Here is a 19,892-nt window from a genome sequence, read left to right as displayed (position 1 = left end):
GGCTCAAGCCTTGGAGGAGTTAGATTTCAAAAATAAAAAACGGAAACGATAGAGTACTTACCTTTAAGTCGATCTTCTTCAAATCAGAGTCCCAACAACTTCGAATCAGTCTTTTAATCTTCTCCAACGAACTAGGGTTTCAAGGTACGAAGTCTATCTCTCGCTTTCTCTCGAGTTGACTCTCTCTCTCTCTCGTTGGTTCTCTTTTTTTGTATCGCCATTTCAAATATCTATAGAGACAGTATTTATGTATCTTTTTGTTTTGTACTCATCTAGACTATTATTAATATTATTATAACTTAGTTTCTTCTTCCTTAATTTATTATTATTATTATTATTATTATTCCATTCTTCTTCTTCTATTATTATTATTATTATTATTATTATTATTATTATTATTATTATAACTTAAGTTATTTTTTTATTATAGTATTAATGAGAATGACTTAGAAAACTCTTATAATACTTGAATTTATTAATTAATTTTGATTTTATGCTTAGAATGGCTTTTATGAATTTTATTTGCTAATTCTTATTTGTTTTTTTACTCTTTTTATGCTATATTAAATTAATTTTGTATTTTGTAAAAATTAAAAAATTCAAAAGGCTTACGCCTCGCCTCAACAAGGGTAAAATGCCTTGCGTTGCACTTTCACCTTTAAAAGCATCACTCTATACGCCTCACTCTAGCTTTGTCCTTGTGACATTGATAGCTACGAAACCTACTCTTGTATTTCTTGCTTCATCTGCCTTGGGAGCAAAAATGATAGCTTGCTTTATAGCTAACTCCTGGCATTTGCAGCAAACATGTGTTGTCAATATCAGTATACTCATAGCTCCTTCTTGGTGAAGATGCTCATATAAACCCACCCACCCACCCACCCTCCCACCCTCCCTCTTCCTACCATTTTAGCCTAATAAATCATTGCTGTTTAATATGAGATTATTTTAGCAAATTTTTTTTGACAATCACCTTTAGTACAATTATAATTTTGATTCAAACATTTTTTTCTTTGATGTTGTGAACTGATTCATAATTTGCCTTAATTTACCTTTTTATTGATTCATATTTTTCTTGACAACAGCAAATACAATTGTTCATGATGGGTTGGTTATTAATGGGGATTACCTGTGGATCAAAATTAATGTTGAATTGGTAAAGATGGATGAGAGAAAGGAAAAAAAGGGTGATAGAAATGTGTCAATGATCACTGAGTTATGTGTATAGTGATTAATGGCCATGACAAGGGGTAAAGTTGAAAGAAAGAATTAGTATTGAACTACTTTGGAACAAAATTTGCAAAGTAGGACTTAATTGTCCTACTAGAAAATTTGTACGACTTGTTAGTATTTTTCTAGGAAAAATAGGACTAATTGGTTACTTTTCCTACTTATTTTGTACAAGGTAACATTGGAATTTGGACTTTTTTGTTGTTGGTGTATGGCTGAAATCAGGTATAGTTGAAATGGGATTGGAGTTTATATTTAATAAAATCTCTGAACATTAAGGATATATTGGTGGCCATCTATGATGTGAATGCTATTTATGCTTTTAGTGAAATGTGGAAGTCTAATTTATGTCTTTTTTTTAATTAAGTCTTAGTCGAGTTGAACCAAGCGTGTGGATGGTTAATTTATGTGTTATTTATTAGCACATTGATTGTTTGTTAACAATTACTTTTTCGGTGGTGCTACATGCACCAATTAATGTACACACTAGTGTACCAACTAGTGTTATGCCATTATTACTGACCCCACCTATTAAACAAATTACAAATACCTAAAACTTCTAAAATTATGCCACATCATCCGTTAGTACATTAATTGGTACATATAGCATTATTCTTAATTTTTAGTTTTCTGCTATCATGACATTCTTTCTCATTTTTTCATTTTTATTTTTTCTTCAGCACATCTATGTTATGTATGGTTTCACATGGATCATTGTTCCGTGTTAATGCAATGCTCATCTGCATTGCCTTTTTGTATCTTACGCATCACACTCTTAACATGTTTGTATTTTAATTACACATTGTGACTTTTTTTTTTGTTGTTCCCATATCTGTTTCAACAATGCTGAGTTTAGTTGAAACTTCTAATATTTTTCTTTTGATTTTGTTGTTAGCGGGATACAAAGATCAAATATTAATTCTATGTCTTGCATGTGCATCCCAATTTCAAAAATTAATTCCAAATTATATCACATCAAAAGTTATTTGAGATGATAGACGAACAATTTACGAGTCATAGCCTCACAGGACAGTTATTCAATTTTATCTCTGCACAGTTAATCCAGCAATTTGATAGGGATGTTTTATATTTCTACTAGTGTTGAAAGAGTTGCACTTGATGTTGTATTGTTCTTGACTGTGTATCCGTATAAAAAGAAGAAAAGTAAATGTGGTCTGCATGTAGAACAATATCCTGATCTGATATTAGGAAACCAATTAAAAACAAAAATAAATAAGCTGAGTCATTATGTAATCAGATTTTACAACTTTAGATCTGAGTAAGAAAGGGTTATTTATGAGTATGTTAATTTTCATCTTCATTTATTCTTGCGTGTTTGTATGTATGTGTCTATATATATTTATTCTTACTGATCATTTCAGTTTGATATTTTCCAAATTTCTCGTTCAATGCAATAAAATTCATCAACTTTCCTTCTATGAGGTTTGTGTTTGAAATTTGTGTAATAACAGTCTTCAATTTTTCTTGTGTTTGGTGTATTGACTAGTTATGTTTTACAAGAAGGTAGTCTAATGACATACATAGACTTAGAGCCTTGGAATTTACGAGCTGGAAATGTTTAAATGGCCAAGTAAAAGTTAAGGATACAACTTGAAATGATTAGAGATTATGAGAGCCAACCCCAATTTGAGTTGCCCATAGTCTAAACAAATGACTGCATCCTGTATCTTATTTTGAATAAAATCTATACTAATAACTGGCAAATATAGTGGGTGAAGCAATAACTGAACACTAAAAATTGATGTTGCAAGCACTTGCATATTTGTTTTGATCACATATAAAACTGTATAGCCATAAAAGTGTTTTGTATAATCCAACATTGGTGAACAAGTGGTTGCTTTAGATGCCTCTGTTTTAGAGCTGATTGTATAGTTTGGTTACTTGCAGGTGAGATTGAAGATTTCACGAAGGTAATATGCATATGGAGTCCCAGTCAGTTGTTGGAAGGGTGTGCTACTATGAAACAAAATGAATATAATATTAGAATCTTTGTACATGTGGTGGTGGTAGGGTTGTGTTGGTTAGGCTGAACTGGGTTTGTTGACGTCAAAAACGTTGGATATTGACAATTATGTTGTTACTTGATTTAGTATATGTCTAGATTAATATTCTAAGCTAATATCTAAACTAATATTTATAAAACAATGTCGTCAGATGATGTTTTGTTTGACAAGTGAAATGTATGACACATAACAACTAGAGCAAATTGCTTGTCCAAGTTGTTTTTTAACTTTAAACATGTAAAAGAACCTAACCCCAAAGCATCCTAAACGATGGAGTTGCCCCATACGCATGCTGTTGAATGGGAAAGTGTGAGGTGTCTACAAAAGTTGTTTCTATGTGATGGAAGTCAAACCAACTGATGTCTGTTTCCTGTGCCTATGGCTTGGTGTTTTGTGTGAAAAAATTGCGCCCACATGTGTTTCACATGAATTGAAAATGGTTTGTTCGAAGGACATTGGCATAATGATTGAATTTCCCCTTTTTCGTATATTTTGTTGATGGTGCTTGATTAAGAATCACACGCTAGGCCCAGTTGGTAGTATAGCTGTTGCATTGTGATTCTCATGACTATTTTGCACATTGTTGACATCTACGAAGCAGCAATGACTCAAATCAATGTTTATGAGAGGGTGAGACTACTCGAAGAGTGATTTGTGAAGTATCGCATTGATCTAGATGCATTGTGCAACTGTATTTCCTAAGGTCATGCAGACAGACTCTGTGGAGTGACTAACCTCATTAGTAGGAATGGCAACGGGCCGAGGAGGGGTGGGTTTTAAACTTCGTCCCTGATCTCTAATTTTAATTTTTTCTAATCCTTGTTCATGTCCCCTAACAAGGATAATTTTTTTGTCACCACCTGTGCCCCTAACAGGGTTAAAACCCCATCCCGTTTCTTCTGCTTCAATTTACCAAGTAAAGCAAAAAAATCCTTTCTACTAATAGAGTTTACAATGAAAAACAAAAAATTAAAAAGACAAAAAAGTAAGATAGGACAAGTCAATTAAAATAAATATTTTTCTATTGAAAAGATCCAACACTAGGAAAACAAATTAAAAGAGCAACTAAAAACCCGTTTATACTGCTTCAATTAACCAGTAAAGCAAAAAATTGGTTTCTACTACTTCAATCCAGAAAGAAAAACAAAAAAGAAAAAAAGAAAAAAAAAAAAGACAGATAGGACAAGTCAATTAGGGCAATGTTTGTTTGAGCGAATTGGATAAAAGGGACAACAAATTATAAGTCTTGAGGTACATAGTCCTTGAACTATTTAATTGGAAAAAATGTGTGGCTTATTTGTTTGTCCTTTTGAATTGTTTACAATGTGACAATACTAAATTTGAAATATATTTTATTTTTTATTTGAAGTTTATTTATTTTATTTTACTAAGATCATTTTTAATTGTCTAGATACGACATTAGAATTATATTTTCATTTATGATTTTGCAAATACAAAAGAGAAAAAAAAAGAAAAAAGAAAAAAAGAGGAGACTATTATACATCATGAGATTAATTTACACATGTTTAAAAAAAATTTAAAATGAAAAAAAATAGATGTTATGTATTAATTTTCTTTTAAATATTAGAAGTATATATCTTTTTATTATTTTGCTAATATAAAAGTAGAAAAAATTATTATATATCACGAGATTAATTTGTATGTGTTAAAAAAATTCAATATGTTTAAAAAAAATAAAAGAAATAAATGTTATATATCTAAGGTTTAATTTCATCATTTAATTATCTAATTTGGAGATTGGCTCAATTCGTCTATTTCTATCCCACACCTTTGCCGCGGTGAGTATCGGCCCATCGAGGCTTGAAAAATGGTTACAACCCATTACGTAATGGGAATCGATCGATACGACTGTGATTTTCAGTCACACCACGATACCAATGGGTATCCATAACGGGACCTAATTTTCTCAGTATGAATTGGCCAGCATGCTACATACTGACCATTTTTTAGAACTATGGGTACCATTGGATTATAAGTCTTTAGCAATTCTTTTGTAGTTTTGCGTATTGAAATCCTAAATATGTTGTTTGAAATAATGTGATTATAGAAACCAAAACAATAAAGTAGAATTTAATATTTCCATTGTCAATTTTAGTTATCACTTGGGTTACTTGTACTTCTTCTTCTTCTTCTTTTTGTTTTTGTATTTTTTTTTTAATTTTAAGTTTTGGGTTAACAGAATGTTATGATCATATTGTTCTTTTCTTTCTTTCTTTTTTTTTTTTAATATATTTTTTTATTTTTTTGTTTTTAAATTCAAATTTAAAATTTAAAATTTTCATTGTTTCCTCATTTTATTTCCAAATCCCAATTAAATGTTCTAGTTTTAATCTTGGGGAAGCAGTGACCATAGTTTCAAATTTCAATTGAAAGCAAATATATTATTTTTGAGTGTTCAACTCTAAAAATAAAGAGATAGTTGGTCTATATAGCACTCTTCACGACTTTTAAAAAATATAGTAAATTTGACTTTTCGTTGACTATCTATTCAAATTTATATCTATCTGTTCAAATTTTTTGTCTGTGTTCACATTTGTATCTATCTATTCAAATTTTTTGACTATTTGTTCAATTTTTCTCCTAAATTCTATCTACCTGTTCAATTTTTTCCCCTTAAATTCTATTCATTTATTCAATTTTATATTTGTCTGTTCAACTTCCCCTCATAAATGCTATCTATATGTTCAAAATTTTCCCTAAATTCTATCTATCTATTCAATTTTTTTTTCTTTCTATTTGTTGAAAATCAATGTTAAATTTTTTGTTTATCTTTTGCAATCATCATCATCAGCATCAATTTTTCCCCTATCTGTTGAAAATTTGTAGATTTCTCTCTATCTGTTTAAAATTTGTGAATTTGTCACTCTCTCTCCCTGTGTGTGTGTGTTTAAAATCTATCATATTTTTCCCTATCTCTTGAAATCTATCTGTTCAAAATTGATTATATCTAACATAAATTCTTTTAAACCTATCTGAACAACAACAACAACAAACCCTAAACCAAAAAATTCAGATATGAGAAAGCATAAACAGATCTATCTGCTGAATAACAACACATAAATTTTCTGCCACTATTTGTTGGAATTATCATCAACAACAACAGCAACTAAGAAAGAAAGAAAAAAAAAAAGATAATTAGATTATGAACAACACCGATCTGAGCTACTCTCTTTCAACTTCTCCTTAGATATTTTCAACAATATATATATATATATATATATAGTTTCAGATATGAGCCACTGTGTTTGTATAGTTACCCCTATTGACGTCGGTGTAAACCTTAGTCTTGGAGGGGGCATTGGGTCTCGATATTTTGCGCCAAGGTTTGTGACATCAAAAACAACGGCTGAAGATGGTGCAACGGTGGTGGTGACGTTGTTGTTTTTGACGGTGTAGTGGTTGGAGAAGAAAGAGAGAGGAATGAGAAGTGAGAGATGGAGAGAGGAGGAGGAGGAGGAGAGAGAGAGAGAGAGAGAGAGAGAGAGAGAGAGAGAGAGAGATGAGGAGAGAAAAACATGTGCCGGTGTATTGGATTGACGCAGCAGTAGTACTCGCCCTGACCGCCGCCTCGACATTTGGAGATGGATTGGTTGGCTTTCGGAAGCGTCGACATTGAAAGATAAAGAGAGAAAGAGGAGGAGAGAGAAAGATGGGTTGAAAGAGTTTGACCTGAAAACAATATATATAGGGTAAATTACACTCACCTCCCCTGAGGTTTCTGACAAATAGAAGGACATCTCCTGTGGTTTGAATAATTACATAAACCTCCCCTACTGTACTTGACATTCTCCAAATTCCCCTCTGTTATAACTTTTGTTATCGCAAGTAATAGAAAATGTTGAGGTCATCAAAGACAATCCCAAAAATGCCAATAATTCCCTCAGGGCTTTTGAACCCAGCTATATATACCCAAGGCAATATCTCATCTTCAGAACTAAGCACAACACACAGAACTGGAAGTAAATAAAACAAAAGACAAAGCTCCACAACCAAGCACAACACAAGCATGCTACCATTCACATTCACATTAAGTAATTATTAAAAAAAAAAAAAAAAATCAAGTCCACAATCCACAGTCTAACATAAGTCACAAATAGAGCACAGTCAAGCACAATAATGCAATATATGTTCTAAAAATGCATTATAACTCTCACATTCCATAAAATGTAGGATCATATGGATATGTCATCATCGAGTAATGGAGTGGGGTGATCAAGTATAGGAGTAAGATCTGCTATTGTGGGAGCAAAGCAGCAATTAAAGTCACAAAATCAGAGAAAAATAGAGGCAAATTATATTATTTATGCCTACATGGGAAATGCTCTTTCTGGGACTGGTGCAAACCAGTAAACTTATCTGTTGGAGAACAAATGATGATGGAAGACGCTAAAGCTATTGTTAACAGGCACACTCTACCCTATGAAGAAGATACCACTACAGTGAATTTAATGAACCAAATAGGGGCTATGCAAATAAGGATGCAAGTACTTGAAGCAAACAAGGGGTTTATGAAGATAGTAATGATCAAGAATGTTGTATTGTGTTTGATTTCCTTGATGGTTGCTCTGAAAATGTAATTGGAATTGCTAGGACTTTAAAGCTTTTGTAATGTTTTGTAAGAATGTTTTTTAATGGACCTTATGTGATCATCAATATATAAGTATGATGCAGTTTTTTGACTATACATCATTCCATTACATTCCCAAAATATAAACATAAACACCAAGTGTGCACTATACATCATTCCATTACATTTTGTACTAGCCGCTATGTCCACTACAAAAATACAACAAGTGGAACATTGTCTTCATGGTCTATGCTTACTATTTCATGTCCACTACAAAAATACAAAAAGTGGAACATGATCTTCACTAATTGTGCACTAAAGAAATATGTATTATATACCTTAAAGTTATGGTAAGTACTTGTACCAAAAACGTCGTCATCATCATAGCTAATTCATCTGCAAGAAACGATGAAACAAACAAAAAGAACCACTGTTGGATTCATGCTATATGAAAAAAAAAACTTACACGTGCATGCTAAAGTAATGTAATAGGAAGACTAAACAAATATGAAAAACTTACACTCAAACATGCTTGGCATTGGCCTTGCCCTTGCCTCTCCCAGTTGATTTTTCCCTCCAGTTGAAGTGCCCCTCCCAGATGAAATGCCTCTTCCAGATGAACTGCCTCTTCCAGATGAACTGCCCCTTCCAACTGAATTGCCTCTCACAGAACCTCTGCCCCTATCAGCAGTTGTGTCATTGCCCCTATCAGCAGTGGTGCCATTGCCTCTACCACCAATTCTGCCACCGTCACTAGTTCCACCCCTTATTGGACCTATTTGGCAAGTTTTTCTATTGTGTCCAAATTGCATGCACCATTTGCATCTCAAGGTACTAGACCTCTTGCTTTGACTTGTTCCAGCTGGAGGCTCATGAGCAGCCCTTTTCCTAGCATTCCTTGGCCTTCTGGGCAATCTTTTTAGAGGTGGAGGTTATAAAGGGTCCCCTGGTATAAGTGTCCACATGGTATGGTCTAAGATGGGATGAATTATCCTGCCATTAGCTGTCAAGTAAGTTTGCTTAGAGTAGTATGGGTGGACCAAATCTTCTAAGGTCAATCTACTATGAGAAATTGCAGCCACAACATGTTTGCATGGGACCCCAGAAATTTCCCACTGTCTACATACACAAGTCATCATGCCAAGATGGACAATGTGATTCACCCCTTCATTATCCTTCACCTCATACTCATGACCTCTTGCATACTCTACTCTACAATACCTTGACCATTTCAGTGTGACTTGAAGTTGTTTCTTAATGTTCAAAGTGACATTAGATTTCCATTGTAGAGCCTTCTGATATCTCATGTGCAACTTACCCATCAACTTGCATTTTATCTCCAACATGGTTAAAATAGGCTGACATCTCATATTTCCCAACCAATTGTTGAAGGACTCTGTTATGTTATTTGTGATGTGATCAGTCCTCATTCTAGCATCAAATGCATACCTAGCCTTTCCTTCAACTGGCACTTTTTGTAACCATATGAAAGCATCATTTGATATATCCTTAATGGTATGAATATCCTGCTCATACTCCCTCTGATTATATGCCTTCGCTGCCTTCCAGAATTGCTTCCTTAACATAAATCCAGGAAATTTTGCTCTAAAATTGTTGAATAAGTGCATGCAACATCTTTTATGAGTAGCCTCTGGTATAATGTCACTCACAATCTTGTCAAGGCCCTGTACACACAAATAATAAAAGATTAGTAACCATTACAAGTATAAAATTAGAGGATAATGCATTATGCAAATAGATTAGTTGTTGAACAAATAACCAACAATGATTGAGACTCTATTTTTTTGGAGACCCCCACAACCCCCTTTGGATCTCCACCATTGATGGTGTGGGCCCCACACATACATGAGTGGGCCCCACACATACATGAGTGGGCCCCACACATACATCAATGGTGGAGATCCAAAGGGGGTTGTGGGGGTCTCCAAAAAATGAGGGTCTCAAGCATTTTTCATAAGTAAATTACCTTTTGCTGATCAGACAAGATGGTCCATGGCCTAGAAGGCAGTGCATCTTCTATGACTGTTCTCAAGTTCTCCAAAAAGAATGTCCAGCTGTCCTTACATTCACCCTCCACTACTGTTAATGCCAATGGAAACAAACCATTATTTCCATCTAAGGCAACTGCTCAAATTAACACTTTACCATAGGGACCCTTCAAGTGACAACCATCCACCCCTATGAAGGGCCTACATTCATCAATAAAACCTTTTTTTTCATTGCCTCAAATGATATGAAGATTCTTTGGAACAATGGATACTGAGGAATATGAATAGGGTCTAGTTCTTCTCCATCTTTTGAGACTTGGGTAGGAGGCAGCTCATAATTTATGACAGCTAAGCTACTAGGGTTTGTTTTCTTATTTTCCTCAACATATGTTGGCAGCAACACATACTGGCCCCCATGATCACCCTCCAGCTCTTTCTTGTACTTCCTTTTGGCTCTACACAATTGAATTCTTAAGGCCTCAATCTCATAAAGTTTGTTAAGCTTCACTTGCATAGTGTCTAACCCCATGTGTGGATTCTCCTTAAAACTATCAACCAATTTCTTGGCAATCCAAGTTGATGTTGCTTCACTATTTTGGTTCATCCTACTACATGTGTGATTAGGTACCAAGGTTTTGATCTTGTAATTTATCCCATCTGGAAGAGAAGATGCATGAATCCTCCAAGGGTGTTCCTCAGCAGCACAATGGGCTGTCACTCTAGCTTTCTCATTTTTTCCCTCACTATCTTGAAACCAGTCTGCACTGTATAGTCCCTCAATGTAGCTCTGAACCTATGCACATCTGGAAAAATCATTCCCTTTTTCTAATACCACTTCTCCTTCTTGATTGAAATACAGTTCTTTTCCACTATAGGTACTATCAAATTGGTTGCTTGGATATGCCATCTCTTCATTATCCATCCACTCTACTTCACCATCAAATTCATCATCACTGCTAGAATATCTTACTTTATCATCACCAGATTGGTAATCACTAAGTACATTATCATCATCTTCATTTGACTCCTCATTACCGTTATCACTCAAACTCTTAGTGCCATTTGATTCATGTTCATCATCAACAGTTGCATTACAATCCTTATCCTCATCACTAAACCCATATGTTACCCAAAAAGCAACCTAAGAGGGGGGGTGAATTAGGTTTCTACAAATTAAAACTAATAATACCCCAATAAAATTAACTACTAGTACAACAAATTATTAACAAGCACAGTGATGAATTTAGCAATAAATGGTCAAGCAAAATAACAATGAAGTATAAATAACATACAGGGTAAATCAAATGATTAACACATGAATATTAGATAGCTAGAGCAGTAGTAAGAAAGTAAAGAGATTAGGGAAGAAGAGACAAACAGATTTATAGTGGTTTAGCTTCAACCAAGCCTACATCCACTTCTCAAGCTTCACTTGAGATTTTCCACTATCTTCTAGCTTCACAGGGGTGCTAGCAACCTCCTTCCAAATGGAGCAATCCTCCACGAATTTTACATAGACTTCACAAGCCAAAACCCTTGCAAATCTTAGGTGATTTACAATCACTCTCAAGATTTCAAGAACACAGTGTTTGCAACACTTTTACGAGATGAAATGGTATTTTTGCTTTCAAAGAAAGCTTACAATAAATATCTCTCAAAGATAGATATATAAAATAAAGCTTTGATTTTTTTGTAAATCTCACACGGGAAAGATGAGCTTAATGCTATAAGGCTCAGTGTATAATTTCTGAGAGAACATGTAAACAAAAATTGAAGAACACTTCTCAGAGAATTTTTCAGAGAATAGATGTGAGTGATTATAGATCAAAGAATATTTTCTGATTTTTCTTGTCACTTGTTTACATTAGAGGCTTTGGTATGTATAATGAAACTTATAGCCATTTATAGCCGTTTATAGCCGTTGTATTCATTTGAATTTATAGCCGTTTATAGCTGTTGTACTCCATCATTACTAATTTGAATTTCTTTCACTCTATCATTACTAATTTGAATATCTTTCACTTGAATCTTTTGGCCTGCTGCTGTGCTAGGCTGTTTGAACCTTTTGGCCTGCTGTTGGGCTGGGCTGTTTGAACCTTTTGGCATGCTGCTGGGCTGGGCTGTTTGAACCTCTGTTTTGGGCTATTTGAACTCCTTATTTAATCAAATATTAAATACATTCTAATAGCATTTAGGATAAAAGTTTTAGGTAAGAAATAATGGGACAAAATAAATTTTGATTCTATTTTTTTCTTTCAAAATAAATGTTGATTCTATTTTTCTCTTTCAAATAAATTATCAAAATAAATTTTGATTTTATTTTTCTCTTTCAAATAAATTAAAAACATAATTAAATAAATCATCAAAATAAATAAGTCTAACAATCTCTCCCTTTTTGATGATGGCACACAATGATGTTTTGATTTGATTTGGGAGTAAGAAAAGCTCCCCCTCAAGTCATGCTCCCTGAATTCATTTCTAAAAACATAAGTTAGTACATGTGTAATAAACAAGTTTTAATTAGAGACATGATATGAGACTAAGATATCAAACTATAAATACATAATCATCAGATTAGTTTTCAAATAATTCCATAATATATAACATCATATAATTTCTCCCCCTGTGACATTATCAAAAGGAAATCATGGGTCAGAATCTGGAGGAGGAAGAGGAAAATGATAGGGATAAATGGCATCTATACAATTCAAAACATATATATACATATATGCTTACACATACAACTCTCCCGCGCCTCTCTTTTGCCTTCGATAAACGCGTTTGACATGCGGCCTCACTTTTGTGTCATTGGCTGACAAAAGCAGGCCTTGATTTGTACGCACCTCGGCTCCCTCTCCCTTCTTGTCTTCTTCTCTTTTGCCTTTTTCTTAATCACACACTCTTCCATTTTCTTCTTCACCATTCTCTTCTATCTCTTCTTCACCACTCTCGTCTGTTTCTTCTTCTTCATCGAGAGACAAAAAAAAAAAAAAACTAAACGGAGGAGGCCAAACCTCAGTCTGTTCTCTTCTATTTCTTTGCAACTCATTTCTTTTACACCTCTCACCTCTAAACCATGGTTTTCTCATCCTGTCCCCTCACTCTATTTCCGGACCTGAATGATCCCAAAAGCTCTACTGGACCGAGTGCCCCTACTCCTACTCTTCCTGTCATTCCTCTTCCTAACCTTCCTATGATGTCGATTGTGCAAATCATGGTAGCTCAATCTGACATAGAAGCCAATCATTTCACACTGACGTCCTGTATGGAGATGGTGATGGCAGTCACAAAATTGGCTCACCGATTGCAGAACAGGACGATTAAGCTCCATCAGGTCAACGCCCAACTCTCTCTGCTCCAATGCATGCTTAAACGGAAGACCACCTCTATGGCCCGATTTGGAGCAACGTCGTTCTTGGCCTTTGATAGTCAACAAGGAGTCGCCACTCTCGACGAAAGCACGGGGGCAGGGGTGTCAAGGGTCGCCCAATGTGATAAAAAGAAGAAGAAAACGATGGAAGAGGCGAGTAAGTAAGATTGGCGTATGGCCGGAAAAAAATGAAGGGTTTTTTTTATTATTTTGATCAGCATGTGGCCGTAAAAAAAATGAAGGGTATTTTTTTTTTATGTAAATATTTGTATTTTGATTTGTTGTTGTGTCTATATTTAAGTACTGAAAAATGAAATTATAAAGCAGAGAAAAAATAAGAAAATTAAGCCAAAACAAAAAATAATAATGAGAGACCAAATTGTTAATGAGTATATGAGAAGCATTTGAGCATTATCTAATTCTCAATTTCTTAGCAAGAGCATACCAATCTCAAGATTATAATAGACATAACAATGCATAGATCAAACAAGGTTGCAAAGTAAGAGCATAAATATGGAGCTAAAGTTCAAGTCACTCTTCCTTGAGGAAAACAGTCTTCCTCTTACATTATCAACAACTAATCAGTCATGTTGTAAGAATTAAGATACCAAAAGCATAGAGATACCAAAATAATCAGAGATACTAAAACAATCAAGTCTCTTTTTTTCCCCCGATGACATTTTTAACAAAATCAAGCACAAAGATGGAGTATGGTACAACATATAGGATGAAAGAAAGTAAATCTCATTATAACACAAATAATCATCCATATTAAGGTAGCTCTATGATACCAAAAAAATGATAGCACATAATGATCATACAATTGAAGCTCATACCATTTGACAATAATGGGCAAAAAAAAAAAATAGTAACATGTGAAGGTGCAAGCCCATAAGTTTGATATCAAAAACAGAATAGAAACTGAGGGGATTTTAAAAAATAATCAAGTTGAAATTCTTCCCCTTGTTTCATTTGGCAAAATCAATAGGAGATATGATAATGAAAGCTCATAACTGAAATGTTCTCGTCAATAATATCAAATAGGATGCCAAAATAATACCAACATGCAATTTACCAAAGATACTAATATGCAATCTAGAAGATTTAACAATCATAGCTCAAGCATTATGTAGAATACCAAGTATTGCTCATAATAGGTTAAACTCAATATAATCTCATGGAGCTAATGTAATTCAAAAAAAAAAAAAAATGAAGCACGTTCAAGGTATAGCAATTCATATGCCAAGAAAAATCATGAATTTCAATATGTGAGAACCCAAATATAAAAATTAAGTAAATAATTAAATAATAACAATAATAATATTACAATCTCAAATATTTTGATGGTGAATCTTAAAGTGCAAATTAAATATTTGGAGGATCTTTTAATTAATTTTAAAACCTAAAATAAATTTATGGTGAAAGTCTTCAATTTAAAGGCAAGATTTATTATTTAAAAAAAAAATAAATAAATAAAATAAAATTAAGTGTCAAATTAGTAAGCATATTTTGATCTAATAGTAGTTGTATTTTATTTAAATTAATGGAGAGATAAAATAAAATAAAATAAAACAAAGGACATTTTTGTCTAGAGTCATTTATGTTATGTATAACAAAGAAAAGAAAAGAAAAACCCTAGGTTCCTAATACATTCTATAGCAGCAGCCACGGGGAGAAAGAAGTTGAGAGAAAAGAAGAAACAAAAAAGGGGGATTGCAAACAAGGAGTAATTTTTGGGTGTGGTAGGTCTTCATCTTTCTTCTTTTCTTTGTTTTTGTTCTTTATCCTTACTCTATTATTATTTAGTTCATTGATGGAGAGGTTGTAGATTTATGTATTTTGTATATATGTATACTGTTAAGAAATCTAAGGAATTAAATTCATGTATAAAGAATCGGTGTGAATCTTAGTCCAAAAATTCTCCACATAATCGCAAACTTTAAAAATCAAGAAACCATATCAAACGGATAAATTTTAATCTAAAATTTTTACAGTAGATCAATTACATATTGAATTGCATATCTGAATTTTTTCATAATTTTTGGGAGTCAAAATTCATATAAATTGAGGTATCCAAATCTGTCCAGGAAACCAGTCCGAAACAGTAAATTCGGGAGTGTTGTTCTCTTTGGGTATAAATCCAAAAATTATCAAATTAGTGTCATTAGAACCGGTTACGAGTCTAGTTTCGTACGTTTTTGGCTTTGCATTGATTGCTCGTGTATATTAAGAGAACCGTCAATTTCTTTAAAGTGCTGCAGAAAACAACCTGTTTGGATATAATAAATTGTAGATAATTATTTTGATAAGAAAATCAAGTGAAACCAATTGGGTTTGAAACTTAGGATATATTAGTTGATATCTGGAGGTTTTTGAAATTTTTCGAATAGCGTGGAGTGGGTTTTGTAATTTTCAAAGTTAGCGAATAGATTGGAAAAATTTGTTTAAAACTCTGTTTTATCTCAAAGTCACATTTAATTAAGTTTCAACCGGAACCCATGTCTTGGGTGATTTTAAACCTTGAAGAACATGAACTTAGGTAATATTTAAGAGTAACGGTGAGTTGGGTTGAGCCGTGTTAGTGCGCCTTAGTTTGAGGTTACTTAGTTCCTATTTTTTTTAGTATTTTTAAATTAGTTGTGACGTGTAGTTTTTATACTTGGTTTAGGGCACTAGTTGGACTTTTACACTCTATACGAGGATTATATTATTTCGTTTTCAGCTGAGTAGTTTCATGCTACGTATTTTTATAAATGTTCCCCTACCCTGAACTGTTGGAAAATTAAATTGTTGTTTCAAGACTAAACTGTTTTGATAAATTATTATATTATCAATTGAATCAAATTATTTCTGAAACATGTGTGAACTTGGCATACTGTAAACTATTTGTTTTGGTCTCATGTTTACAATGATGAACCACCAAGTTTTGCGAAAACTGATGTGTATTGATTATTGGGACCATGTGTGTATTTAGTCCAGGGAAATTATTCCACTGTGTGTGGTAACTCTGGCCACTAGGGAACAGATTCGGATTGGGCCGTGATGACTCTAGTGCTCAACGATTGTAAGGAAAAGACCTTTAAAAACAACTAGGTGACCTTCAATCGGATCGTCTTTGAGAAAAGGCCCAGGTGCCACCCTGAGGATGACTCTTAGTTCGGTATTGGATCCAACGGGGCTTATAGCCTTGAGAACTGTGTGGCAGATTATTTGTTTTTCTTGGTACTCAGAAAATTATTGGTGTTCATGTTATAATCTGTTTTAAGTGGAAAATGTCGTTTATCATGTTCTTGCGAGACATGAGTATTTTGAGTGTTGAACTGTGGAACCTTCTTTTTGAAACAGATTGTATTTACCAAACTATATGTCAATCTAGTTTCTGTGATATATATCTTATTTTGGAATTGAACCTGTTTTCAAAACTGTATTTACTATCCATGTTGCTACTCACTGAGCTATCAGCTGACTTAGTTGTTTAACATTTCCAGGTGTTAGAAGGACTTAGAGTGGACTCATGGCGTAGCGGGGACTCAATTGCATGGACCTCTAGGGCATTCCTTTAGTTTAGAGTGTTATGTCAAGTTTGTGCATATTTATATTTATTCTTATCGAAGTTCATTTAGGATTATTTTTTATATGTGGGTTGTTTATATCCCATAAGTTTGGATGGTTTTTTATTACGGTTGATTTTGCCGTTTATAATTGTGACATGTCTGGATTGAGTTTTGGTTATTTATTATTGGACTATTGTTCAGTTGTTCAATGTGATTGGATTCGTGTTTAGGCCTACGTGTGCCTTGGGCTAAGTCCCTGTGGGCCACATCCGATCATGCCCGGATTTGGGGTGTGACACAATATGTACCACACATTTAAGCATATGCATGATTTTTAGGTAAGAGTATCATCAAAGAGTATACATTGCAAATCATATGAAGCATAATCAATCTTTTTCATATCAAAGTAATAACAGTATTAACTTAAGGGATATAAGATAAAAATTTTACCTCAAAAGTTTAAGAGAGTATATAAGACATACCTTAGGTTCAAGAGATGGAAGCTTTTCAATCTTCAATTTTCTTTCATGAAGAGTTCATCTCAAAAGGGTTTAACAAGTATGTTAGAAAAATGATTTCTCTCCCTAAGTTAGTACTACCCTTTTCTATTTTGTGTAAATATAACATTCATAGAACAATCACTATTACTCAATAAAAATACAACACAAATCACTTCTTATCATAAACTAAAAAGGTGAAAAATAATTCAATGATCAAACAAGAGTTTGGAATGCTATTTTTCAGAATTTTCAAGTTGTAACGCATAGCATAATATGCATAGGAAAATAGTTTTATGCTCTTTGTTTTATTAAGAAATGATGCAACAATCTCATTTAATTATATAACATTATGAAGAGACATTTTCATCAATTCAATCCACATGCTCAAGTGTGATAAAACATTTTACTCAATATGGAACACAACACGAATGTTGTAAACAATTAATTCAACAATTTATCAATCAAAAGCATTTCATGAGATGTATGCCAATATAATCCATATTCAAAAGATATTCAATAGGATAGATGCAATGTATCTACAAACGTATGATACTTCTTTTCATTTAGACATTGTTGATGGATCATAATCAAGGAATTTCACAACTCATTCAAATATTCCAATGTATAGCATATAAGGATGAAATTTTCATATTGAGCATATTCTTGAGATCACAAATGTAGAATTCAAAATATAGATAGTATACATCTCAAAAACATACTATGACATCAAAATTGATTCTACAAAGATATGACTTAAAAACGAATTAATATATTAGTATGAAGTCATATATAAGATGTGAAAAGTATACTAAATTTTTTTTTTATCACTTCTTATATCTTTTTCATAGCAATGGATGACATGATATAAAATGTTAATGAATACATGAATCATTCATATTCTAATAGGCATTCATCAAAATAATATAATTCTCATTTTTGAGTTCAATGAATGTTTGAAAGAAACTAGTAAAACATGACTTAACAAACTTAATATAATTAGGTTACATGGAAGCAATGATTAGACACAACCTATTGTACACAAATCATACCTTAAAGAATATAGAACTTTAAGTTTAAAGGTGTGTTAGGAGTTATACCTTCATTTACCTCTTTGGAATCTTCACCTGTACATTACCTTTATTGTTCATCTTGGTGATTTTCATTTCATCATTATTCTTCTTGTAGGAACTGATTTTGCTCTTTAGATTGAACACTCTTGTTGTGCATTTCCTCTCGAAATCCTTGGTGTTCTTTGAGATTCTACCTACAAAATATCTTGATTTCTTTCTTGGTACCCATACTTTCTTGGGATCATGGGGATTAGTCTCTAGAACATTTAATCTCATAAAAAGTTTAGAAGGATCAAAACCAATGCCTACTTTGTCAAAAACACATCTTTTATTTTCAAGAAGCTTGTTGAGGTTTTCTTTTCCTTTTACAAAATTTTCAAGAGTTTTGTTTAAATCCTTAACATTATTTTTCAAAATATTTTTCTCATTGGCAATAGACGTAAAATCATTTTTCAAAGCAGCATTTTTCATTTTTAAAGCACCCACATCATTTGAAAAAGAAGTGACTAATTTCTTTAATTTAGAATTCTTAACACAAACCTTTCTAAATATGTCATGTAATTCATTGAAAGCACTTTCAAGTTCTACATAATTAGAAATTACCTCATCTTGAGCGGATTCTTCTTCTTCAAAAGCCATGAGACACAGGTTGACTACACCATCATTTTCTCCCCAAATGGCTTCCTTTTTGCTGTCATCCACCATTGAAAGTTCATGAGCAATGAGTGAGCCTAGGAGTTCTTCAATGCCTAATTTTGTCAGGTCTTTTGCTTCTTGGATAGCTGTAACCTTAGCTTCCCATTCATTTGGGAAAGACCTAAGTATTTTTCTTACAAGCTCATCATTAGTATAAGATTTACCAAGAGATTTTAGAGCATTAATAATATTGGTAAATTTATAAAACATCTCAGAAATAGATTCAAATGATTCCATAGTAAAGAATTCATAATCATGAATAAGCATGTCAATCCGAGACTCTTTTATTTGGCTAGTTCCTTCATAGGTGATTTCAAGTTTATCTCAAATCTCTTTAGCAGTAATACACCAAAAAATTCTATTGTACTCATTTGCATCTAGTCCACACACAAGAATAAGCTTGGTTTTAGCATTAGCTTGAAGGAGTTTATAATCACGCTCATCAAATTCATCCTCAAGTTTAGGTACATTGATATGGTCTACTACCTTGGTAGGGATTTTAGGACCTTTAGTGATAATGAGCCACAAAGCATAATTGGTAGCTTGAAGATACAAAGTCATTTTTTCTTTCCAATGAATGTAATTACTACCATCAAAGAGAGGTGGCCTATTGCTAGCTTGTCCTACAGCAAAGTAAGTAGAATACATAGTTACTATGGATCAAAAACTCAAGATTGTTAAATCTAAACAAGAGCCCCAGGTTCTGATACCAATTGTTACTCAAAAAGCAACTTAAGAGGGGGCGTGAATTAGGTTTCTACAAATTAAAACTAATAATACCCCAATAAAATTAACTACTAGTACAATAAATTATTAACAAGCACAATGATGAACTTAGCAGTAAATGATCA

The 19,892-nt window shown here is 33.1% G+C and overlaps 1 protein-coding gene across 5 annotated transcripts in view; it reads left to right on the top strand.

Moving 5' to 3' along the window:
• LOC114274207 (UPF0725 protein At4g28920) overlaps positions 1-16,984 on the top strand; it is a 43,729-nt gene extending 26,745 nt beyond the window's left edge. For 2 of the 5 annotated variants that reach the window (XR_014343644.1, XM_082893656.1), the window contains one exon: positions 3,139-3,251. The gene's annotated coding sequence lies outside the window, so the exon portion shown is untranslated. Of the gene's footprint in view, positions 1-1,405; positions 1,451-3,138; positions 3,458-16,709 lie in introns of those variants that run through there. The other 3 variants (XM_082893654.1, XM_028216076.2, XM_082893655.1) reach the window with 3 other exon arrangements.
• The last annotated feature ends 2,908 nt before the right edge of the window (positions 16,985-19,892 follow it).

This window comes from Camellia sinensis, chromosome 11 (genome assembly GCF_055761805.1).
Source record: "Camellia sinensis isolate YWXY chromosome 11, ASM5576180v1, whole genome shotgun sequence".
Classification (NCBI taxonomy): domain Eukaryota; kingdom Viridiplantae; phylum Streptophyta; class Magnoliopsida; order Ericales; family Theaceae; genus Camellia; species Camellia sinensis.
The sequence above is the reverse complement of the archived record's forward strand: the minus strand, read 5'-3'. Positions and strand labels throughout refer to the sequence as shown.